Source organism: Chiloscyllium plagiosum, unplaced genomic scaffold, assembly GCF_037043375.1.
Source record: "Chiloscyllium plagiosum isolate Xiang-an unplaced genomic scaffold, Cpla_swu_hap1 HiC_scaffold_25, whole genome shotgun sequence".
In the NCBI taxonomy this organism is placed as follows: domain Eukaryota; kingdom Metazoa; phylum Chordata; class Chondrichthyes; order Orectolobiformes; family Hemiscylliidae; genus Chiloscyllium; species Chiloscyllium plagiosum.
Window position 1 is genome coordinate 39,132,576 of NW_028270163.1, and position 25,471 is coordinate 39,158,046.

The 25,471-nt window shown below is 39.4% G+C and overlaps 1 protein-coding gene across 4 annotated transcripts in view; it reads right to left on the bottom strand.

The window, feature by feature from the left end:
* The window catches only part of tbc1d16 (TBC1 domain family, member 16), a 144,892-nt gene that overhangs the window by 119,090 nt on the left and 331 nt on the right, over nucleotides 1-25,471 (bottom strand). Inside the window, exons 1-2 of one of the 4 annotated variants that reach the window (XM_043714801.2) lie at nucleotides 25,312-25,467; nucleotides 7,183-7,219 (exon numbers count right to left, since the gene is read on the bottom strand). The exons of 1 other annotated variant lie outside the window; for it this stretch is intronic. The gene's annotated coding sequence lies outside the window, so the exon portion shown is untranslated. Of the gene's footprint in view, nucleotides 1-7,182; nucleotides 7,220-12,766; nucleotides 12,816-25,311; nucleotides 25,468-25,471 lie in introns of those variants that run through there. 2 more of the 4 variants (XM_088000622.1, XM_043714800.2) reach the window with 2 other exon arrangements.

The window sequence follows — 25,471 nt, forward strand, 5'->3', positions numbered from 1 at the left end:
TACTGCAGATTTCACAAGTACACTGGTGACAGCCAAGTTTAACATACCAGTACCAGTCCAAACTCTCCCTTACCTCTAAAATTGTCACACTGCTTTTGTAAAATCCAGTATTGCAGGAGAAATCTCTTCCAAATATATTTTGGGAAAACTAAAGCCGCTACTTTCAGTAACCTCGACAAATTCCATTCCTGTCCCCGATTCTATTCCTGACCCCAGCAATTAGCTGATGCTGAACTGCACCCTGCAAGTCACATTTGACAACACATGAACTTCTGACCACATGCTCATCATCAAGACGACCTATTCCTACCTCTGTCAACTCTCGATGAACTTATTTCAACGCTTCTGAAATTTGCATCCATGTCTTTGTATCCTCCAGTCTTAACTTTTTCTGTGTTTTCTTGGGTCAACCTTTCAAATTGCATCTGACATGAATTCTAGGTCATCTAAAATTCTGATGTTAAGGAATACTTATCTCAACCTCCAATTGTTGATCTACACTAATGTCTAATATAGCCATGTCTGAATTGTAAATTCTCATCTTTGCTTTCAATTTCTTCTTTGGCCTCATCTCTTTTTTTCTCTGTAGCTTTTGCTAACCTTTCAAAATCTTTGTGCTCAATCACTTCTAGAATCTGTCAACTTTAATTTGCAGCTACATGTTAGATACCAAGGTTCTAAGCTCTGGAACTCAGTGTCTAAGCATCTCTCCCTCTCTCCTCCTCTAGGATATGCCTTAAAGCATACTTTTCACCAAAACCTTTTGACCATCTAACCTATGATTTTCCAAACTTCACTGCAACCAAGTACCTGCGTCAATAATTGCAAGATTTTGCTGTTGTTGACTAAGTGGAATCTTCCTGTAGCCCATTGCCACGGCTTACAAAACTAATCGGCAAATTACTGAAAAATGGGATTAAAATAGTTTTTTTTTCTTTCTTTACTGGCACAGACTCAACAGGCCAAAGGGCCTTGTCCTGTGCTGTAGACCTCTATGACTCTTAGGACCCTCGCCTTCTTAAGGGAAGTGGGGAGCAGAACAGGCAGATTTAGAGTGGATAATATAACCTATTATAGGTCAAAAAAGAAAAGAGAATGGAAAAAAGAAATACATGGAAGAAACATATTATGAAGACTCGAATGTTTAAAAACATGCATTAAAAGTTTGGATCCTTTTGGAATTCAAATCAGAGAAGAGATTTTTAAAATTCTTTTGTGGGATTGTGGGCATCACTGATAGGGCAGCATTTATTGCCTGCCCCTAGTTGCCCTTGAGAAGGTGGTGGTGAGCTGCCTTCTTGAACTGCTGCAGTCCAATTGTTGTGGATTGATCCACAATATCATTCAGGAGGGAATTTCAGGACCTTGACCTGGTGACAATGAAGGAAACAGTGAAGTATTTCCAAGATGTTGAGTGGTTGGGAGGGGAACATGCAGATGGTGGTGTTTCCATCTATCTGCTGCCCTTGTCATTGAAGTGGTTGCAGATTTTGAAGGTGCTATCAGAGGATCTTTGGTGAATTTCTGCAGTGTACCTTGTAGATAGTGTACACTACTTCAACTCAACGTCAGTATGGAGGGAGTGGATGTTTGTGGATGGGATGCCAATCAAGCAGACTGCTTTGTCCTAGATGGTATCAAACTTCTCGACTGTTGCTGGAGTTGCACAGATCCAGACAAATGGTGGGTATTCCATCACACTCCATACTTGTGCCACGTAGATGATAGACAGACTTTAATGAGTCGGGAAGTAAGTTACTTGCCGCAGTCTTCCTTGCCCCTGACCTGCTCTTGTAGCCACTGTACTTATGTCGCGAGTCCAGTTGAGTTTCTGGTCAATAGAAGCTCCACCGAATTCACCCACGATCAACATCCTTAATGATAACACCATTGATGTCAAGGGGTGGTAGTTAGATTGTTTCTTTTGGTGATGGTCAATGCCTGGGTATTTGTGTGGCATGAATGTTACTTGCCACTTGTCAGCCCAAGCATGGATATTGTCCAGATCTTGATGCATTTGAATATGGACCTCTTCAGTATTTGAGTTGCAAGTACTGCTGAACATTGTGCACTTCTCGCCAAATATCCCCACTTCTGATCTTGTGATGGAGGGAAGGTCATTGATGAAGCAGCTGAAGATGGTTGGGCCTAGGATACTATCCTGAGGAACTCCTATAGAGATGTCCTGGAACTGAATAATGTTTTGTTGTGAAGTAATGTGATGTTACATCAAAAATATTCATGAATTCCAAACGAAAAGCAACTCTCATTGCATAAATGTGACCATTTTTTTATTTGCCAATCTGAAATGAACAGCAAATCTGAGCCACCTGAGCAGGCCCTCAGATTCAGCAACTCTGAAGGACAACTGACTAATGTGATGTGAGATTATCAAATATAGGACAAGTCTGTGCAGTCAATAACAGGATATATATATTTACAATGGTAGCCTGATTCATGAGATGAATGGTTGAACAGCAGGGCACAAAGTATTGCTTGGTTTGGTTCAGGACCCCATTCTGGTATAGGAGTCTCTGCTGCACAGACGAAGGGGCTGAATTGAGAAAGTGTAGGATTCACTGACCTCTGTTTTTTTGGGGCCTCTTTTCAAGTAACTGAGCATTCCTTTTCTTTTTGCCACTTGCAACACTATTCGGACAGTCAGCCTCTAGGTGGTTTTGGCCACTAAATATCCAATTGTCTGACATTCATGTCTACCATATTCAAATTTCACTTGCAATGGTCCCTATAGCAGCAGTATGACTGTCCTTGTCATAGGAGAAGGCGAGGACTGCAGATGTTGGAGATCAGAGTTAAGTGTGTGGTGCTGGCAAAGCACAGCAGGTCAGGTAGCATTCGAGGAGCAGGAAAGTCAATGTTTTAGGTAAGAGCCCTTCATCAGGAATGAGGCTTGTGAGCTGAGGGGGTAGAGAGGTAAATGGGAGGGGAGTGGGTCTGGGAGTGGGGGGGGTGCGATAGGTAGATGGAGGTGAGGGTAATGGTGATAGGTCGAAGAGGAGGGTGGAGCGGATAGATGGGAAGGAAAATGGACAGGTAGGACAGGTCATGAGGGCGATGCCGAGTTGGAAAGTTGGAAGCGGGATAAGGTGGAGGGTGGGAAAATGAGGAAACTAGCAAAGTCCACATTGATACCGTAATGATGCCCTAGTCACAACTCAGTGGCCAGTTCACAGTACAGAAGATCTTTAGGTATACAGTTGTCATTCAATACCTAGTGGTGGCTGAGCCTTCACAGGAATTAGCTTTGTGATGACTGATGGATTTAGCACATGCAAGGACCTCTTAGTTGGTTCCATCATGAGATTTTGAGGATATGGTTGAAACTATAAATGTGAAAACTGTTCAGCTTTTTCTCCTGATAAGCTTATTTGGCCCAGTTCTTACTATTATGAAGGATTACAAAGAGGATACAGGTTTGTTAGTCTTGAAGTTTGATGTTCTCCATCAGGCTTCTGTTAGACTACATTCTCTTACTCACCTGTACATAACTGCAGTTATTGCATGTATTGATTTCTTTTTAAAAACTTGTTGGACATGAGCATCAATGCCTGGGCCAGCATTTATTGCCACTCCATAGTTACACTTGAGAAGGTGGTGATAAGATGATTTCTTGAACTGCTGCAGTCCAAGTGCTCTAGGTAGACCCACAATGCTGTTAGGGAGGCAGCTCCAGGATTTTGATCCTGCAACACTGAAGGAACATGATACAGTTCCAAGTCTGGATGGTGAACGGCTTGGAATGAAACTTGTCAGTGACAGAGTCCCTCTATCGTTTTAGATGGTATTGGTCATGCACTCAAAATGTGCGGTCTAAGAATCTTTGGTGAAATTTGCACTACATCTTGTATGTGGTCGGTACTTGGTTATGACAGAATGCCATATCAAAGGCTATTGTGGAAAATAAAAGCTCATGGTATAGGGAGGATCATATTGGCATGGATAGAAGAGTGGCTGGTTAACAGGAAATGGAGACTAGGCATGAATGTATCTTTTTCAGCTTGGCAAGATGCAATGAGTGATGTGCCACAGGGATCAGCGCTGGGAGCTCAATGGTTTACAAGTTATTCAACAACTTGGATGAACGAATGGAAGATTTACTGACGTCACATAGACAAGAAGTTTCGAACAAGAGACTACAAAAAGATATTGATAAGTGACTGGGCAAAGATCTGGCAAATGGAGCATTATGTGGAAAAAATGTGAAATTGTCCATTTTGGATGGAAGGATTTGAGAAAAGCATACTATCTAAATGGCAAGAGAATGTAGAGTTGAGATACAAAGGGATCTTGATGTTCTAGCCCACAAATAGCAAAAGACTATATGCAGGTGCAAAAAGTAATTAAGGAAGTTAATGGAATGTGATCATTTATTACAAGGGGAACTGAATACAAAAGAACAAAGATTATCCTCCAATTTTACAGGCACTGGTGAGTATGTCTTGAGCACTGGGCACAGCACTGGTCACCTTATTTAAAAATGGCTTTAAGTACACTGGAAGCAGTTCAGAGAAGTTTACCAGACTAAGACCTGGACTGGGTGGGTTGTCTCAGGATTGCACAGGCTCAGCTTCTATCTGCTGGAGCTTAAGAGTCATGAAAGAGGTGACTTGTTTGAAACATAAGATCCTAAGCTTCTTAACAGATTGAATGTGGAGAGAATGTCTCCTCTTCTTAGGAGGAAACATAATCACTGTTTAAAAATTAAAGGAATCACCCATTGAAAAGGGATGATACAAAATTCTTTCTTTACAGTGGGTTATGATGCTTTGGAAATCTCTTCTTGAAAAAGGCATTGGAAGCAGGGATTGATAGATTCTGCTTTGTCAGAGTAGGCAGATATGTGGATTTGAGGTTATAATCAGATCAGACATTATCTTATTAAATTGGGGAGCAGGCTTGAAGGGCCTGTTTTTATGGCCTTGCCTGGTTTGATCTACACATCACTTCATACTAACAGCAATGCGGTGGACTCTTAACTGAATGGAATAGAAACCTACCAGTTGTCCCAAACCACTAAAAAAAAACACAAAAAAATAAAGCAACATGGAACTAGGCATCAGAAATTACAATGGCAGAGCTCGTCCTGTTGACCTGCAAAATCCTCCTTACAAACATTCTGGGTTTCTGTTAAATTGGGAGAGCTCTTCCTATCTAGATAAGTAATAGTGTGGCAGTCTTACTCACAGAACCATACTTGATAAGTCAATATCCCAGACACCAGTCCCTACATTTTTACATATATCCTATCTAACCTTTAGCCTGGTATAGGCGGCAGCACCTTGGAATACATCAGCAGGGAATTGTCCTAGGGGTCTTACATATTGACTCTGGACCCCCATGTAGCCTCATGACATCAGGTCAAACATGGGTTAGGGAACCTCCGGCTGATTACCACCTATGGTCCTCCCTCAGCTGATGAATCAATACTCTTCCATGTTGAACACCATTAGAAGTAGTAAAAGTGGCAAGGGCATAGAATGTCTTCTGGTTTGTGGCATTTAATGTCAATCAGCCGGAGTAGCTTGACAGCATCACGACTGACTGAGTTGCCTGAGTCGTCAAGAACATATCTGCCTGAGCGGGGCTGTGGCAGATCGTGGGGGAACCAAAGTGAAAATCTACTAGATCAGATTCTCAATGTACCTATCACAAGTACATCTGCCAATGACAGAATAGGTGAGAATGATCATTGCACAATCCTTGTGAAGGCAAAGCCCCCATCTTCACACTAAACATATCTTTCATACCTTTTATTTAGTTGTGTGGCATGGATTAGAATAGATTCAAAACAAATCCAGAGTTCAAAATTGGGCCATCAGCAGCATTGTATTCAACCGTAATTCGTAAAATCACAGCCATCATATCCTGCATCCCTCTTTTACCATCAAGCCAAAGGAGCGACATTGTTCATTAAGAGTGGAGAAGGACATACCAGCAGGAGCACCAGGCACATATAAAAATGCGGAATCAACTAGATGAAGCTACATCACAGGATTACTTGCATGCCAAACACCATAAGTAGTATCCAATCAACAGAACTAAGTGATTCCACAACCAATGGATCACATCAGAACTCTATTATATTGCAATAGCTCATTGTGAATTAAACAAGAGGGGGAGTAGACTCCATCAATATCCTCATTTTGATGAAGGTGGAGCAAAAGACAAGGTTGAAATACTTGTAACCAATGTGAGCAAGCTGATAGAATGTCCATCCAAAAAAAAAACCATCTCACTGAAAGACCAGTACAGATTATGCACTGTACTCGTGTTGCACCATTTGCCTCCAACTATGTTTTCACTCTTCATGCTGCCTGTGAGAGGTATCTCTCTTGCTCAACATTCCTACAAGAGATGTTCCTTTACTATGATTCACCTTTTAGAAAAAGCTAAAGGCAATTGAGAGCAATGTTGGTATGTTAGCCAGCATGTAGCTTTCTATACAACACATCCAGTGAAAAATATATTCTGGGCTGGATTTTGCAGTCATTGCTGACTTCAAAAGAAAACTGTCTCAAAATCTAGCAATCTCAGCAGTGTGATCTTTTCTTATTCCAAGTGAGAGATCATTAGCCATCGAGATTACTTAATCACGAATCACACTGAAATATGCACCCAGACAGCCAACAAGGAAATAAAACCACAGAATTCCTTCACTATAATTTTTGTTAATATCTACAGCAAAATAAATTATTAGAATTTACAGAGGACTTTCAGGTTAAAAGATAAAAGAGCAATTTATAATTAAAATATTGAAGACTATAATGGAGAAATTTGATATTTAAAAATAGAATTAATATTTCAAGGCCACTGAGTTTGTTTAGCTGTATTTATGAACTTCTAGATTTAAAACCTAGTTACATGACAATTAACAAGATAACACAGTGCAAATTTTTCAGGTGTTTTTGCATAGATGAAGATGCAAGAGTGAAAGTTCTTTTAAGTGACAGATTCCCCACAGATTGCAGGCTATGAAAATCCTAGCAGGTCACCTTCTAAAGAAGCATCGAGTCACTCTCAGCAACTCCAGCAAGTGTGGACTCCAGAGGTTGCTATTAGTTTCAGAGGAGTAACGGTGATAGATGCTATCAATTTTGCTGTAATTACTATTGCAAAACATGAGTCAATATGTTGTGAAGTGAGGAAGAAATGAATACTTACAATCTGAAGTCTTTTCCTCAGTAAAGAGTTCTGACATCTGAAATAAAACAGAAGGAGCTATTTGGAACTAGACATGCCACAGTCAGCAGATTGACAACTTCATAGATCTCCAGCAGATTATCAGTGACTGAAATTTTAGACTTAATCAGAAAATCAATATTAAGAAATTTTGTGAAAATGCTTTATACTGAAAACTTGACTCAAACATTATAAATGTTGATAAAACAACTCATTTGTCGATTGCTTCTTTAACCCTATGATTTCTAAATCATTCTGAGCAGATATCTCTGCCTCCTACACACTTATTTTCCTCAACTCTCAGCATTCTTCTGTATTCCCTCCACTGGTCAATCTCTGCACTTGGCTAACACTCATCACATTCAGTGTTTTGGGATAGAGGTAGTAAAGTCCATAATCAGTTCCAACTTAACCTTAATGAAAGCTGCAACAGGCTCAATAGGCCAAATGGCCTATGATTGCTACAATTATTTAAGGTATCATGTACCTTTTAACATCTTTGTAATTCACTGTCATGGCATTGCAAAATCCCACAAACCGTCCCAACAACACAGTGTTGGTGATAAGTCTATTCATGAAGGCTTGGTTGACCAAATCAACAACTTGCATTCATAAGCAGCCCTTATCATAATAAAATGTCCCAAAGTATTTCACAGGAATGTTACAAAGTAAAATTTAACAACAAGCATGAAAGGTTGCAGCAGAACAGACAGCTGAAGTTTTGTTTGGAAATGAGAGTTTTAAAAACAGATTGAGAGACTGAACAGTTTAGGCACTAAAGGAATAACCATCAACTGTTGTTGAGAAATTTAAATTCTATATGTTCAAAAGACCTAGATTAAAGGAGAACAGATTCCAGAAAGTTGTAATGCTACAAAAGTACGAACAAGGAACAACAGCAAGCCACTCAGCCTTTTGAGCCTTCTCGATCATTCAATCAGGTCACGGCTGATCTGTTTGAACTTCAACTCTACATTCCTGCATGTCCCCGATGAGCTGTCATCCTCTTGGTAATTAAGAATATATCTAACAAATTTAGTTTTAAAGGTACACGAATATAAAGCATCCACTGCCTTTTGAGGAAGGGAATTCCCAAGAGACTCAATCCTCAGAGAGAAAAGGTTCCCTTATCTTTGTCTTAAATAGGCAACCTCTTATTCTTAAACAATGACCCCAAGTTCTAGATTCGCCCACAAGAAACATCCTTTCAACATCCAGCCCACTCAAGATCTTACATGTTTCAATTAAGTCACTCTGACTCTAAGTTCCAGAGGGTACAAGCCTAGCCTGTCGAGGCTGCCTTCATAAAAACAATCCATTCAAGGTGACAATTAAAATAACAAGCAATATTATTAGTTCAGTAAACCTTCTTTGAACTGTGTCCAATGTATTAACATCTTTCCTTAAGCATGTGACCAGTATTCTAGATGTGGTCTCATCAATACCCTGTGAAGCGAAAGTATAACCTTCCTATTCTTGCATTCAATTCTCTTTGCATAAGCCACAATATTCTATTAGCTTTCCTAACTTCTTGTGTATGAACGTTCAGTGATTCATGCAATAGGTCACCTAGACCTTTCTGCATCTCAGAGCTCTAACTGCTCATCATTTAGAGAATATACTTTTTAAAACTTCTGTCAAATGGACAACTTGACTTTCCCACAGTGTACTCCATGCTCTAGATCTTTCACCACTCACTTAACCTATGTCCTCTTCACAACTCACTTTCTTCCCCAGACACGATTATAGGGACAGGGAGTCGTGAGGTCAGGAAACAAATTGCAAACAAAGGATCAGAGTTTTAATATGGAGGTTTTGTTTAATTGTGAGCCAATATAGGATAGCAAAAGTTTACAAGAGGAATGATGGGTGAATGTAAATTGGTGGGGGTTAGAATACAGGCAGAGATTTAGATGACCTCAGTTAATAAGTATAGAATATGGGATTCTGACTGGCAGCCTGTTGAAACGATCAAGTACAGAGGTAACAAAAAAAAGGTTTAGATAAAGATTTCATCAGAAAATGAACTGAGGCAGAGATGGAGTCTATTAATATTATTGAGGCCGAAACAGGCAAAAGCAAAAATAGCGCAAAAAGTTGGAAGTAAAACAAAAATGTTAGAAATTCTCAGCAATTCAGCACCTTTGCAGAGAAATGGAGTTAAGACTTCAGATAGATAACCTTTTATTAGAATAGAAGGAAGACTGAAACATAAGTGTTTTTACTGGGATGGATCAAAGGGAATTTATTATAGGATGACAGGATAGAGAGTAGGGGAATTAACTAATAAAATACTTAATAATACAAATACCAAAAAAAGTGGCAACGGATAAATTTTTGAAACAAAGATTGTGCCCAGATGAGGCATGAATGGCAATGTAGCAGCTATCTTACTGAAATATGGAAGAATAAAGAAATGAGCCTGCAATGAAAAAAAAAGGTGGAAGCAGAGGCTATGATCTAAAGTTGAACTCAATGTTCAGTCAAGGTTTTTGAGTGTTAAGATGAAAGATAGTATTCTTGAGTGGGTACTGTGCTTCACTGGAATACCGTAGCAGGCCACGGATAGCAAGGTCAGAATGGGAACAAGATGGACAATTAAAATAACAAGCAACAAAAAGCTTTATCGAGAATAAAGGATGTCAGAAGTGCTGGGTGGCAAGTTGTATCAATAGAACTGATACAACAGAAAAATTCCATGAATCCCTACAAGAGACAGGATAGGAGGAAGTGTGCGAAGTAGCTGTGGGAGTGAGAGCTTGTACTGTACATTAGTTGATAACCTATCACCAAAAAAGGGAGATACAGAAGTCAGGGAGGAGAGGAGTCAGAGGCGGAATAAGGTGAAGGTGATAGAAGAGTGGAAATTGGAAACACATTCAATGAAGTTTTCCAGCATATGGCACAAGCAGAAGGTGGCACTAATACAGTTCATATAGTCAATCTTAGTGATGGCATGAATATATGGTCAGAAGCTGAAGTAGAACACCAAGACTTTGAACAATCTTTCTGTCTCAGATAGTTGCCTGGGAGATGAATGGAGTTAGTGGTGAGGGAGCAGACTGCGTATCACAGACCAAAAAGTCAATGGTTTGCATCTTTCTCCAGTTAAGTATTGGGAAATTTCTGCCTAACCTGTACTATATGTTGGACAAGCATCTGACAAATCATAAGCAGCATGATCTGACAGAGCTTTAATCTTTGTCACCAAATTTGTTGCAAAATTTCCACCTATTAAGCAACGTAATTGTAAACAAATAATACAACAATCAAATGCCATTCCAAATTATTGCAGAACCACCTTTCTGAGTCCAAAGTTGCGATGAAGCATGAATTTGCACCATCAGTTCCAAACCAGTTCAAACCTCAGATGTCAGATATTGGATAAAACACTTCAGAATCCAAAGGGATAGTGACATAATTTGAAATCAACCCATAACAAACATTGCCACAAGTTCAACCCCTTATGGACCCACAGACTACCCTTGTGGTGGAGCATATCAAACACAAAGCTATACTCAGATGAGTTCTAGCCTTCAGAAAAAAAACTGGAGGAATACTACAATTCAGAGCATATAATATCATAGACACAACTGAAGCAAATAAAATGGCATCACCCTTGACAAATATCCTCAACTATTGCATAACATGGATAAAGTCATCTGAGAGTCAGTAGGAAATGAAAAGTTCATCTCTGCTATGGCTATCAGTTTAAAATAGACAACGCCTACTTCATTGTCTATTTCAAAAGAGATGATCCATGTGCTGGGAAAAGCTTGTATTTTCTTTTGCATAATATCCCCTTTAGAACGAAGTGGGATGGGGAGTACTCTGAAGCATGGTTAACAGCTTTAATGATCAAGACATCATTAAAATTCCACGAAGTGCCCATGATTTCCAAGGTTCCCAAAGGGACAAACATCTAGGTGTAAAGGGTAAACAGGAGGCGAATTACAGTTAGGTTGGGGCAGCTGGTTTTTCTCATTTGGCAATTCAGAACATATTGAGAAAAGAAATAAGCAAGGTTGTCTCTGATTGGATATTTTCTGTTTGGCAGTCTTTGAACAGAGAGTAGAACAAAAACAGTCTTCTTGTATGTGTTATCAAAGAGCAAAGAAGGAAAAGGATTGCAGATTGGACTGGAGCCATTACTGTTGTTTATGTTGCCAACAACCACCACACCATTTCAAAAAGTTGGAGAAGCAAGTCTCTGGGGATTCTGTGCAATTGAGACTTTATTGAGAGAGTGTTCATAGAAGTGATTCTTGCTGCTGGCAAGATATTTAGATGGAATATCACTCGAGGGCTGAGATAATCGAGTGGAAGTGAGAAATCCTATAAAGCAGAAGCAGAGTTGGACAGGCTGTGAGATTGCATGTGGTCCACCATGTGTTTGGGAAATAATGAGAGTGTTTGAAACTACATGGGCCATACTTTTATTGTGTTGATTATTCTAAGCGAAATTTACCTTCTTATTTATAATATTGTTCACCTGTTAATTTAGTGCTGGAATTATTTTGAATCCAGTTGGCTTGTTACAGTACAAGTTATAAAAAAAGTGAAACCTTGAACATCTGTTTTTTTTTTATTCACTTGGCTGATGTTTCCTTCCATTTAAAACTTATCAGTCTGTATGGGGACCATAAAAGCAAAATATTGCAGATGCTGGGAAACAGAACATAAAACCAAAGGTCCTGAAAACACTTGCAGTTCAGGCAGCATCTGTGGAGAGAAATAGAACTAACCTTTTAACTTTTCAGGTTTCACTTTGATAATGCCTGACCTACTGAGTACTTCCAATATTACATATCTTTATTTCACCTTCTATTTGACTATTTAGCACTTTTTACATCATACCCCTGAAACTATTTAACATTCTGGGCAACAGTTATCCTCGTAATGACATGAGACATGAACTCTGTTGCTGCTTGATTTGGCAAGCATTTCCAGCTTTTTATTTTAGTGTCACTGGTTGGCTCACTGGCTATATAATTTGTAACAGCCGACATATTTTGAAATTAATTCCTTTCCTCTTTATAATATCCACTAAATTTGTACATAGTGACTACTTTCTTAAAAGCAATATAATTTGAGAAACTGAAGCGTAGATGTTGGTTGTTGATTATACATCAAAATGAGCAGAATGCTCGATCAAATGCTGTGTAGCCTTACAATGATGTCACAGAGCTACTTAAATAGACAGTATAGATTGAAGATGGGAGCTGGATAGAACTTACGGCAAAGCAAGAAGTACTTGTAGGTAAGTCTCTTAATGTACCATTAAATTCAGAACCTGTGGTATTGTCTGACATAGTCTGAAGGAACGCCTAATTGAATGAAGGAACAAGATGGATATGTTAATTGGATGCAAACAGACTGAATAAATATGAAGAGCTAGTAATCAGTAATGGGGTGTGGTTACTTGAAATAAAGCTCTCATTAGAAATGTGGACTTGAACTAGTTTAAATAGTTATTGTGTGCATAACACTTGGTAGATCTCAGATTACCATGCATGCTTATATATCGTGTTAACATGCATTAAATAGATTTCTACGGATGACTAACCTTGAATACAGATCTTGACTTTGCCTTTTCCCTCTCTCTTGAAAACAAACTCTCAGGTGTGGCCCTAAAACCACGTGATAAAATAATAAAATGAAAATTTGTTTCCAGAGTTTTATCAATTTTATCTAAGAACCATTAGTTAGGCCACACTTCCAAATAAATACAAATTGTAAAGTTCAACAACTCCTTTTTTTATTCACTTGTGGGATGGTATTGCTGCTGGCTGACATTTATTACCCATCCCTGTTGCACTTGAGGAGGAGGTTGTGAGCTGCCTTCTTGAACTGCTGCATTCAATCTGCTGTAAGTAGACCCACAACTCCCTTGAAAAGGGAGTTCCAGGATTTTAATCCAGTAACAGTGAAGGAACAGCAATATATTTTGAAGTCAGAATGATGAATAATTTGGAAGGGAACTTGCAGGTGGTAGTGTTCCCAAGAATCTCATGCCCTTGTCCTTCTAGATCAAAGAGGTTGTGATTTTGGAAGACGCTAAGGTTCTTTGGCAAATTTCTGCTTTGCATCTTGTAGATAGTAGACACAGCTGCTCCAGAGTGTTGGTGGTGGAGTAAGGATGTGGTACCAATCAAGTGAGCTACTTTGTCCTGGATAATGTCAAGCTTCTGGAATGTTATTGGAGCTGCACCAAGCCAGCCAAGTGGGGATTATTCCTTCACATTCCTGACTTATGCCTTGTGGATTGCGGACAGGCTTTGGAGAGTCAGGAGGTGAGTTACTCATTGCAGTACTCCTAATGTCTGAACTGCTCTTGTAGCCACTGATAAATGTGGCGAAACCAGTTAAGTGTCCAGTCAATGATAACCCCAGGGTGTTAGTAGTGGAAGATTTGTGGGCGGCACGGTGGCACAGTGGTTAGCACTGCTGCCTCACAGCGCCAGAGAGCCGGGTTCAATTCCCGACTCAGGCGACTGACTTGTGTGGAGTTTGCACATTCTCCCCGTGTCTGCGTGGGTTTCCTCCGGGTGCTCTGATTTCCTCCCACAGTCCAAAGATGTGCAGGTCAGGTGAATTGGCCATGCTAAATTGCCTGTAGTGCTAGGTAAAAGGGGTACATGTAGGGGTATGGGTAGGTTGCGCTTCGCCGGGTCGTTGTGGACTTGTTGGGCCGAAGGGCCTGTTTCCACACTAAGTAATCTAATCTAAAAAATTTGGTGATGGCACCATTATTGAATGTAAAAGGCCAGTGGTTAGATTGTCTCCTCATTGGAGATAGTCACTGGCTAGCATTTGTGTGGCACCAATGTTACTTGCCACTTGTCAGCACAAGTCTGGATGTTGTCCAAGTCTGTTGCATTTAACACGGACTGGCTTCAGTCCCCGAGTTGCTGCAAATGGTGTAGAATCATTGTATAAATCATTGTCGAACCTCACTGTTCTGACCTAATGATGGAGGGAAGGTCAATGATGAAGTAACTAAAGATGATTGGGCTGAGGACACTATCCTGAGGAAGTTCTGCAGACTTGCCCTCAAACTATATTTGACTGACCACCAATAAACTTCTTTCCTGGAGCCAGGTATGAATCCAACCAGCAAAGAATTTACTTCACGATTTCCATTTTTAAAATTGAGAAAAACCCTAACATCACTTCATAAGACATGCATGCATTTATTTTCTCATCATGACAGGTAACATCGGAGAGCTACAGTTTGCACTAAATAAAAAGATGCTACAGTGATAATGTCAAAGCAAATTAAATTAAAATCATGGAGGTTTAGACAAAAACAAATAAGTACATTTGATACAATTAATTTATAGTAGAAATGCAATGGAAATAACTATGCCAGATAAACTAACTTGGAAAAAGCTATAGAGTTAAGTCATAAATGTACCAAAATCTCATTGAATGGCACAACAGGCTTGAGGGGCTAAAACTGCCTACAATAGTTTCCATATGGAAACTTGAATAACGAGCCAAACAATGCACTGAACTTATAACCTAAGAAAATGAAGTTCCAACTAGAAAAGTGTAATTTTTCAATTGTATTGCAAAGAACAAGCTGAAGGACTTAGAATTATTTGGATTACAGATTCTCAATTTCCTATTAGCAAATAAACACATGTAGACATTGCTGCAAAGAGAGACATGTTGCTGAAGCTTTTCATCTTCTAATTATCAGGACAAATGCAAGAATGTCAAATTTCAACCATTGCAACAATTTGTACTGCAAGAAAAAAAGATTGCTGACTGATTGACAAGCCAACTCTCCTGTGTTGGGGCATTGGCATGGAGAAACCAATAGGAAACTATTGGCTCCGCAAGCTCCCAAGGAATTCATGTTCACATATTCTACTGCTTGTAAAGTTTGGAATCCTGCATATGAATATATGTCACTTCTAGCAAGCATAAATGATTTATGTCACAAGCTTGACGAATTACCTTGGTCAGCATAGATATTAGCATGCTGGGTAGTGTTACACAAGTGATGTTCAAATCATCAAATCATATTGAACACTTGCTTTTTCTTGGTTTTGCAGGCACAGGCTGGCTAGGTACAGCAGGTTCTCTGCCTACTAGGAAGTCAAAGTCATACAGCATGGAAACAGACCCTTCAATTCAACTCGTCCACAGTTACCAGACATCCCAATCTGACCTACTCCTATTTGCCAGCATTTGGCTCATATCCCTCGAGACACTTCCTATGCATATACCCATCCAGATGCTTTTTAAAATGTTGTAATTGTAGCCACCTCCACCACTTCCTCTGCCAACTCATTCCATACAACACCACCCGCTGTGTGAAAGAGTTACTCTTTAGTTCCTTTTTAATCTTTGCCCTCTCGCGTTAAACCTATGCCCTCTAGCTTTAGGATACCCCACTCTACTGAAGGAACATGCTGTTTCATTTAAAATAATATGCAACTGATCAGTTACTATATTATATTTACAAGCTTTACTCTTGGACTTCTCAAACAAGTGGAAACAATTTTTAGATTTTTTTTTAGATTAGATTAGATTAGATTAGATTACATTACAGTGTGGAAACAGGCCCGTTGGCCCAACGAGTCCACACCGACCCGCCGAAGCGCAACCCACCCATACCCCTACATTTTACCCCTATACCTAACACCTAACACTGCGGGCAATTTAGCATGGCCAATTCACCTGACCTGCACATCTTTGGACTCTGGGAGGAAACCCACGCAGACACGGGGAGAACGTGCAAACTCCACAGTCAGTTGCCTGAGGCAGGAATTGAACCCAGGTCTCTGGCGCTGTGAGGCAGCAGTGCTAACCACTGTGCCACCGTGCCGCCCAATTTCTTTAAAGGACTTAATGGGTTAGGCATAAAGACATCTACGAAGTCAACCCTCAGCTTTTTATTTTATAGTGACAATAGTTCCAGCCTGCTCAGCTATATCTGCTAAGTATATTCTCTCAATTCTGATATCATCCTTACAGATTTTTTTTCGCTCTCACTAAATCCTCTATAACCTTTCTGTAATATGAAGGCCAGAAGTGTACAATATACCAAAGGACAGTTTACTCTAAATTCAATACAAGTTTTACAGAGTGAAGATTAATCAAAATCAAGGAGAAAATAAAGTTGAATGAGAGAAAAAAAAGGTAGCTCACGTGGGATCAAATGGAGGGAATATTCGAAGCAATGGGAAGAAACAGAACTGAAAATGAAAATTATAAAGAGGTAAGAAATAAAAAAAACAGTAAAAGGTGACAAACTAATAAACCATAAATAAAGACCAAGGAGATGTGTGTAATGAAGTGAAATTGGTACTGAAGTTTAAAATATAATAGATCACAGCAATAAAGCCTACAAAGTTTGTGGAAATCATTGACAGTAAATTTTAAGACCAAGTCCTCAAACCCCATTTATATGGCAATGAGGTTTTATTTAATAGTTTTGACAAGGTCTGCATAATTGCAAGTAGGAAGCCTCACTTTGTAGGGAAAAAAAGATCAATACTGAAATTAAAAAAGCAGCTTGTCAATAATAAGAGATCATATATTGATTGAAGAACATGTAGAAAGTCATAGTAATGCTAATAAAGCATTTCTTGGATTAGCCTGGGTATTATGACCAGAGGCTCAGCTGTTTTATAGTGCATCTCATTAAAAGGTGACTGGGATACACTAATTTTGCAACAATTAGAATTATTGCACAGAAGACAGTTCATCTTTCCTTTGGAAATGGTATTCTGCAACACAGTATCACTGATTACTAGGGCAACCTTCAAAATATATAGTACTTGAAGGCATATTGAAATTTTAGAAGAAAATCATATTGCTGTTATTTATTTTCTTTCCAACCTTTTCCAGTACTTTTCTCTTTTGAAGATAATGAGTTATGTTGGCATAATTTCATAGCTATTGGGATTGCATTGATACTTGGCCAGCTGGATATTCATAAAGTGATCCAGAACAGCACACATAGAGCCATTTTAGTGTGAAAGGGAAGTTTGCTCTCAATCCCACTGGCAGTTAAGTACAAGAACGTGGCTAACATCTCTTTGCAGCTCAAGTCCAAGTATGACAACCAGCCGAGCATCAAAACGGAGAATAATTTACTTAGCACAAAGCAGAGCCTGACTTAACTACAGATTCTCCTGGTTTTATTGTCCAGTGCCATTATGTGCATTCATTCAACTATCGGATACTTGTTAAAACTGCATTAATGTGAAATCCAAATGAAAACTACTCGTTGATGAAATAAAAATTGCTCGTCCTAATTATTTAAGGCCACTTGCTACACGATTATTACTCTGCCACAATAAGTATGGTATTACAAAAGTCTATTGTTAATGCTGATCAACCAACATGGGATTTGCTTCTGCTGATTGTAACTTAGTTTTGCAAACTATCCAGTCTTCCTGCAAGCTATGAAAATTAATGCAGACAAAATAAATCTTCTGGCTACCACAACCACACTGCTTGGAACCAGTCTTTGCCTAAATTTCAATATTCAGAGATTTTTAAAAGTCAAATTAGATCTTTAGGTGTCTGTGTCACTAAAAGATAGTCCACAGTAAAAATCCTGACAACAACTTCCTTGTAGCAATGTTATAACCTTGCAAAAACAAAGAACAAGCACGCACACTACCAAAACAGATACCATAAAAGGAATTAATCTTGCCCACTGAGAAAATTAAAGTACAACCCAACAGAGGAAGGATCCTAGCCTTAAAGGATACATCATTATTCTGCTAACATTGAATAAAAGTAGATCTTAACTGCTCCAGCTTTGTACAATGCTTCCTTTCCATACAGTTCCGTTTATGCAAGGGAGAAGAAAAAAAATGGATCAAGTGATTGTGGTGAGAAGCAGGATTGTGGCAGTGATGATGAATGGGGACACAGGAAGGAATCAGAGTTTTCCTTTTCCACAGATGTTAGTTCCTAAAATATTGTTTAGATTAGATTACTTACAGTGTGGAAACAGGCCCTTCGGCCCAACAAGTCCACACCAAGCTGCTGAAGCGCAACCCACCCAGACCCATTCCCCCACATTTACCCCTTCACCTAATACTATGGGCAATTTAGCATGGCCAATTCACCTAACCTGCACATTTTTGCACTGTGGGAGGAAACCGGAGCACCTGGAGGAAACCCACGCAGACACGGGCAGAATGTGCAAACTCTAGACAGTCAGTCGCCTCAGGCAGAAAATGAACCTGGGTCTCTGGCGCTGTGAGGCAGCAGTGCTAACCACTGTGCCACCGTGCCGCCGTTTCTTTGTGTAATTCCTGCAAAATGGAATAGTTTGCAACCATCCATTCAAACGTGGATCAACACTTGGTAAATTCTAGGATACGGACACGCCAAAATCTGTAGGGTCCCCTAAAAGGAAATAGATGAGCAGGTTGATTTCTTGATCAAAAGCTTTATTCACAGAGGCACCCATCCTTCTTCTGAAACATCCAACAGCAGCACTCTATCAAAACATTGGAACACTTCATGATGACAGAAGATAGAGATATTGCCAGGCAGTGGGGGATGCCTCACAATCCACTCAAGTCAGAACCCTGCTGCTTTTCCTCACATCGCAAGATTCCTTAAAGTGGATTATTGGAACAGTTCAATGTGCTGCAAGAATAAATGAGTTAAAGAAACAACCATTTCCATAAATTTATTAGTATGGCTAGTTACACCTAAGTGCTTAAATCTTTCAGTGGTTTTACAGTTGCAGACATTAAAAGCACCTCAAGCCAATAAGACATTATTTTATTCAAGCTGTTTATAAATCTCCTCTTAACCAAGTTAGAAACTTAATGATAGATACTTAGCGATTGCCTGCTGACATTCATCATATTGAAAACACCCCAGAGAATCCATGAAGGTTAAAACATGGAATTATTTCATAACTTTAAAAGAAGAATGCCATTTTTGCCCCCTCTCCAAAAAAAAATCCTAAAGAAGATGCAGATTGGATTGCAGATGGATTTACAGCTTGCATTTGTGGCCTGAGGGTAAATGTAAACTCATGTTAACGCAGACATTGGCAGAGGCAATACCGATTTTAGACACTAAAATGTTGTTGCTGCCAACAGAAAAATTCAACTGCCAAGAATTAAGCTTAAAGCCAAAAATCTTGGGACTGAGAGTCAAGTTAACAGAAGCTCTTATTCCAGTATAATTACTCAGATTGCAATCGTATCATGATACACATCCTCAGTTGTACAGGTTTGCATCACAGAGGGGTGATAAGGAAATGGGGGTGGAAGAAGAGGCCAGCAGCAGTGAAATGGTTTCCTGCAGAGAGGACAAATTAATCTGTGCTCTGTAATGCTAGTCTAACAATTTTTGCTAAAGTCAGGAAAATAATTGTGAGGCATGACTCAGTCAGGAGAAATTTCTCTTTCCAATTAATATTGGTTTACCACTCTGCAGCTTTGCTTCCACTTCTTTTGTGGGACAAGCTTAATGAGGACCACTGCTTCATTTCCTTGACTTTCGAAAGTTTTTAAGATGTTAAAACATTAAGAAATAATACATAATAATTTTAAACCTTGCTCAGATTCTCATTGTACAAAATTAGTCCTGTGGCCCCAAAAGGATTAAGCAGCCAGTCACTATCTTAGTAATAATCAATGATAAAATGACAGATCAGAAACGGAAGTGGAATCTGCACCTGGCATTACAAACAGCATGATCCACACCATAATCACCAATCATCATAAAATTATCATTCAGTATAGTTCAGATACAAGTTTCAGTTATCACCTGACTCACATACTTTCATTCTAGTTACAAAGTGGCCCCTTTAAACTGCAAGGATTTCAAAACTTTTGTTTATAAATAACCATGAATTTAAAAAGAATGAAAACATTACTTTAGAATAAAATACATTCTCAATGTACATCATAAGATTCACAAATCCTCAGCAAAGTCTCCAAGTGTGTTAGCCCTATGATATTCCTAGACAGAATAGTACTCTTGAAAGCTCTTTAACTAGGCATTCCTTGGAAATATTAATTGTTGAAGCAATTATCATGTACACCAAATATGCTGAAAACTTGCAAACTATCCACTGTAGATGCTGATACTTTGAAGCAATAGCAAAAAGTGAAGTATGATATGACACTGGATGTCCAAAGAGACGTGGGGGTTCAGGTGCATAGATCTTTAAAATGCTATGAATAGGAATAATCAAGAAAGCCAATAGAATGCTGGCCTTTATATCTAGAGGGCTAAGTATAATGATGCAGTTTTGCTGCAGTTATGCAAACTCTGGTTAGACCCCACTTGGGTGTACTGAGGGGAGATCTGGTAACCACACCTTGGAAGGATATATTGGCCTTGGAGGGAGTACAACACACGTTTGCAAAATTGATACCTGGACTTCAGGGGTTAAATTAAGTTACGAGTACAGATTATACAATCTAGGCCTGTTTTCCCTCAAATTTAGAAGGTTAAGAGATTATCTGATCGGTCTTCAGGGTAAAGACCTAGAGAAAGATAGACTATTTGCACTGGTTGGAGATTAGAGAAAAGGGGGCACAATCTAAAAAGTAGGGCCAAAGACCGTTCAGGAGAGATGTTCAGAAGCACTTCTATACACAAAAGGTGAGAAATGTGTGATATCTCAACCACATATGGCAGCTGATGCTAGGTTAGTTGCTCATTTTAAATCTGAGATAGATAAAAGTTTGTTAAGCAAAGCTATTAAGGGTTTGAACCAAAGGCAGGTAAGGAAAGACCAATTATGATCTCACTGAATGACCTATGCCTGTTATGATGTTCCTAAAGTGAATCAATGAAATGTGTTTAAAATACTGAATATAAACTTGGGAGGAACAACAGAATACCTTGTTCTGCATAAATTATTGGGGATGACAAGGGATATGCACATAGACAAATATTGAAAAAGCAATTTTAACCACAACTTTCAACATTCTTTAAATAAAATTATGGAAACTTGACAGCAAATTAGACGTTTGTATCACGTAACATGTAAAATGGTTTGGATGCGAGCATAAGAGGTACAGTTAGTAAATTTGCAGATGACACCAAAATTGGAGGTGTAGTGGATAGCAAAGAGGGTTACCTCAGATTACAACAGAATCTTGTCCAGATGGGCCAATGGGCTGAAAAGCGGCAGATGGAGTTTAATTCAGATAAATGCGAGGTGCTGCATTTTGGGAAAGCAAATCTTAGCAGGACTTAAACACTTAATGGTAAGGTCTTAAGGGAGTGTTGCTGAAGGAAGAGACCTTGGAGTGCGGGTTCATAGCTCCTTGAAAGTGGAGTCGCAGGTAGATAGGATAGTGAAGAAGGCGTTTGGTATGTTTTCCTTTATTGGTCAGAGTATTGAATACAGGAGTTGGGAGGTCATGTTGCGGCTGTACAGGACATTGGTTTAGACCACTGTTGGAATATTGCATGCAATTCTGGTCTCCTTCCTATGGGAAAGATGTTGTGAAACTTGAAAGGGTTCAGAAAAGATTTACAAGGATGTTGCCAGGGTTGAAGGATTTGAGCTATAGGGAAAGGCTTAACAGGGTGGGGCTGTTTTCCCTGGAGCGTCAGAGGCTGAGAGGTGACCTTATAGAGGTTTACAAAATTATGAGGGGCATGGATAGGGTAAATAGACAAAGTCTTTTCCCTGGGGTGGGGGAGTCCAGAGCTAGAGGGCATAGGTTTAGGGTGAGAGGGGAAAGATATAAGAGAGACCTACAGGGCAACTTTTTCCACACAGAGGGTGGTATGTTTATGGAAGGAGCTGCCAGAGGAAGTGGTGGAGGCTGTTACAATTGCAACATTTAAGAGGCATTTGGATGGGTATATGAATAGGAAGGGTTTGGGTCGGGTGCTGGCAGGTGGGACTAGATTGAGTTGGGATATCTGGTTGGCATGGACGGGTTGGACCGAAGGGTCTGTTTCAATGCTGTACATCTCTTTGACTCTATGGTGACCAATTTGGTACTATACAAACAAATTCTGATTTGTGCCATGACTAAAAGGCATTTGGTGTAAAGTACAACTGACTTTCCTCCTTCCAGCAGGTTGATAAAAAAAAAATTAAGGAGGAAGAATAGAATACATAAAATCATTTCAAACTGCACTTGTTCCAAAATGATCAAGAGTGAGGTATGTTTCTTTATCTTCTGACGTTTACAAAGTCTTTTCCTTCTGAAATAAGGTGTGTAATACAATAGCAAGATGACAGGGACACAAAAACAAATGCACGAGACTGAAATAAAGAAAGAGCCACATTGTCAATAGTAATGACTGGCTGGCAAGTCTGAATTTGTTATTTGGGTGAAATATAACAGTCTCCAATAGGACCATAAACCACCATCTTAAACATTATTGTTGAAATAGTAAGTGATTGAATAGTCCAAATTACATATCAAAGGATAATATATTCCACTATTGTTTCTGACCCTGAACTCCTGCCAGCTCCTCTGCTATTACTAATTCTGTCTTAACCCTTTCAGGCCACAGCACACTCTATCCTAGGGATCTTCAACTGTGATCAACATAATACTGTCACACTGTCTTTCCCAGACTTGCAGTTCAAACTGTCTCAACCTCTTGCTCTAACAAATAGGACATGCAATTTCTTGACTGCTTGCTTGCTCAGACATTTGACTGATTGGTGCACGTGACAATTAAAGTCCAGTGAAAAGCTTTGTTTACAAGCACTACATGGTAAAAACAATGACTGCAAATGCTGGAAACCAGATTCTGGATTAGTGGTGCTGGAAGAGCACAGCAGTTCAGGCAGCATCCGAGGACAGGCAAAATCGTCGAAACGTCGATTTTGCCTGTCCTCGGATGCTGCCTGAACTGCTGTGCTCTTCCAGCACCACTAATCCAGATACAAGCACTACATGCAGATTCAAAGGAAGGAAGGAAGGAAGGATGTACAGATTAAAAAGATTTTGACAGAAGAATACAGGTTATATTGCACAGGTCATGCGCTCGGTGAGATCAACGTTAGCAAGATCAGTATTGAGGCTACAGAATCCATTCATCAGTCTAATAACAGCTGGGAAGATGCTGTTCCTGAACCTGCTGGTGCGTGTGTTCAGACTTCTAAATCTTCTGCCTTATCGAAGAGGTTGTAAGAGATCCCTACCTGGGTGCAATGGGTCTTTGATGATTTTGGCAGCCTTTCTGTGGCAGAGAGCCATGTAAATGCAGTCCATGGATGGAAGGTTGACTTCTGTGATGGTCTGGGCTGTGCACACCACCTTCTGTAGTTTCTTACTGTCCCGGGCAGTGCAGTTACCATTCCAGGTCGTTATGCACCCAGACAGTATGCTTTCAATAGATGCTGGTGAGGGTCCTTGTGGTACATGCCAAATTTTCTGAGCCACCTGAGGAAGAAGCGGTATTGTTGTGTCTTCTTGACCCTCGAATCTATGTTGGAAGTCCAGGACAGGTTGTTGGTTCTCATCACTCCAAGGAACTTGATGCTTTCCACCCTCTCTACCTCAAGCTCCGTTGATGTAGATGGGAGCATGTTCTCCTCCTTTGTTTTTGAAATCTATGATCAGTTCTTTAGTGTTGCCGATATTTAGTACTTGGTGGTGGTAATCGCCAAGATGCTCAATTTTAGAGGTCACAATTTCAAGATTGCCAGCAAGAGAACGAGGAAAGAGATGAGGAAGAAGTTCTTGACTCAGAGAGCTATTAGGATTTGGAATACATTACCTGGGAGGGTGGTGAAGGTGGCTTTCATAGGAGGTCTTTCAGAAGAGAGCTAGATATTTATTTGAATAAGTGATGAATTTAGAGGTCTATGGTGATAGGGTTGGAGAACGGGACTAGCTGGTAGCTCTTTCAAAGAGTTGATACAGATATGATGGATCAAATGGCCTCCTTTTCTACTGTAAAATATTCTGATTCTAAGTTAAACCAATGTTCCATTTATCCTCTCAGGTAGATGTAAAAGACTCTATGGCACTATTTGAGGAAGAGAAGATGATTTTGCAGAGTTTCATACAATATTTATCCAACAAGTACTAAAAGAGTATCTGGTTTACGTTACAACAATGACAATTTTTCAAAAGTCCTTGATTGGCTATAAAATGATTTCAGACATCATTAGAATATGGGTTTTAGTAAAATACAAGCTCTTTCTCATTCCACACATCCATTCTTTTCTGCAAAATATAGCTGTGGGAACATGCGCTTTTAACTCTCCATATGTTTTTCAATACAATCAGCACACATTGAAACATGACTTTCTTTCTCACCCCATATCGACAACTGCGGGTTACCTCAAGGCTCCGATCATAGCATCTTTCTTTTCCTCATTGATATGCCCCTCAGACAAGTTGTCTAAACAGGCCTAGCAATTTCCATATTAGATTAAATTAGATTACTTACAATGTGGAAACAGTATGTATAATGACAATATCCACTTTCATCTTTCTACTGTCAGTCTTGACTCCACGTGCCTCAGTGTCATCATATTGACATTTGACATCAACTTGTAGCTAAGCCATAACTCCCCCTAAATCTAACTTCAGTCTAAACCATATGTGCACCATCTGAACTCTATTTGGATCTGGAACTAGCTTCAAACTGCAAATTCAGTTCATCTCTTGAATTACTCAGTTTTTTCAATCATATTTGTGCTATTTCAAGACTCAATTTTTCCAATAATCTCTTCGCTACTCTTCCAAATTCCACTTTACACAAACTCGAATTTATTCAAATGTCACAGCAGCTGCCCGAACTGCTGTGCTCTTCCAGCACCACTAATCCACTATCCATACTTTGCCTGGATTAAATTTAATTCACAAATGTCTTAGCCAACCTCCAATGACATTCTCTTTACCAATATATACAATTCAAAATTATTGTTCTTGTCCTGAAATCAAGATGACTTACTCCAGATCCAGGTTACTTGTCAAAATTCATAGTCCGATGCACATGTCTAATGTATGTTTAGTTGAACGGAATGTTGAACGGACTGCACAATAGTCAGTACCTTCCATTAGGAGGAAACTGGGATTTTTAAAAAGAAATAATAGTCTATACACGCAAATATACAGTCTGTTGGTCAATGTCAATGAAACTGTCACTGTTCTCTTAAGTAGTCAAAGCCCTTACCTGCTGACCTCCCCAATGAACAAAAGTGCGATTTTTAAGGAACTTTCACCACCAAAGTGTTGAGAAGGAGCTCAAACATTAAATGTTTGCACATTTTGATGGGAGTGTACAACTCCAAATATCTTTACAATGAAACGTAACTTGAAATGAAGAATAGAAG